Below are 840 nucleotides of genomic sequence, written 5' to 3' on the forward strand. Positions count from 1 at the left end.
CCCACTGGTACCCACTGGTCAGAAGCAGGTCTCCCTCTTGTCTGCTCCTCATCTGCTAAGTGGGGATAACTTGTTGCCAAATCCCTCCAGTCCACAGGGGGACTGGAGGTCCCCAGACGGGGCTTGATCTTCCTGAGTACTGTGGGGGGCAGTGAGCCCCGACCTGCAAACCACTCCAGAGGGAGGGAGGGAAATGCTGAATCAACCTAATATGAGCCAGGCATGGTGCCCTAGAGTGGCCTCATTTCTGAGTCTAGGAATGATGAGTCGAGCATAATTCTGCTTTGAATTTTTATCACGTAGCTTCTTTGGAAGGTAAATATAGATACATTAAGGGTATACTTGAAGCAGCCGAAATAGCTCAGTTGGGAGAGCATTAGACTGAAGATCTAAAGGTCCCTGGTTCAATCCCGGGTTTCGGCAATGGTTTTAGGTGTCACCACCAATGGCAGTTTTATTGCATGCCACAGAATTGATGCTTTTGAAATGTGTTGGAGAAGACTCTTGAGAGTCCCTTGGATAGCAAGGAGATCAAACCAGTCAATTCTAAAGGAAATCAACCCTGAATATTCATTGGAAGGACTGTTGCTAAAGCTGAAGCTCCAATACTTTGGCCACCTAATGTGAAGAACCAACTCATTGGAAAAGACCCTGATGCTGGGAAAGATTGAGGGCAAGAGGAGAAGGGGGCGACAGAGGATTAGATGGTTGGATGGCATCACTGACTCAATGGACATGAGTTTGAGCAAACTGCAGGAGATGGTGAAGGACAGGGAAGCCTGGCATGCTGCAGCCCATGAGATCGCAAAGAGTCAGGCATGACTTAGCAACTGAACAAAA

General features: G+C 48.1%; 1 non-coding gene across 1 annotated transcript; it reads left to right on the top strand.

Moving 5' to 3' along the window:
* The first annotated feature begins 350 nt into the window (after positions 1–350).
* Positions 351–423, top strand: TRNAF-GAA (transfer RNA phenylalanine (anticodon GAA)). The gene has a single exon. It is a non-coding gene; the product is annotated as a tRNA-Phe (tRNA).
* Positions 424–840: the final 417 nt, after the last annotated feature.

This window comes from Budorcas taxicolor, chromosome 25, assembly GCF_023091745.1.
Source record: "Budorcas taxicolor isolate Tak-1 chromosome 25, Takin1.1, whole genome shotgun sequence".
In the NCBI taxonomy this organism is placed as follows: Eukaryota; Metazoa; Chordata; class Mammalia; order Artiodactyla; family Bovidae; genus Budorcas; species Budorcas taxicolor.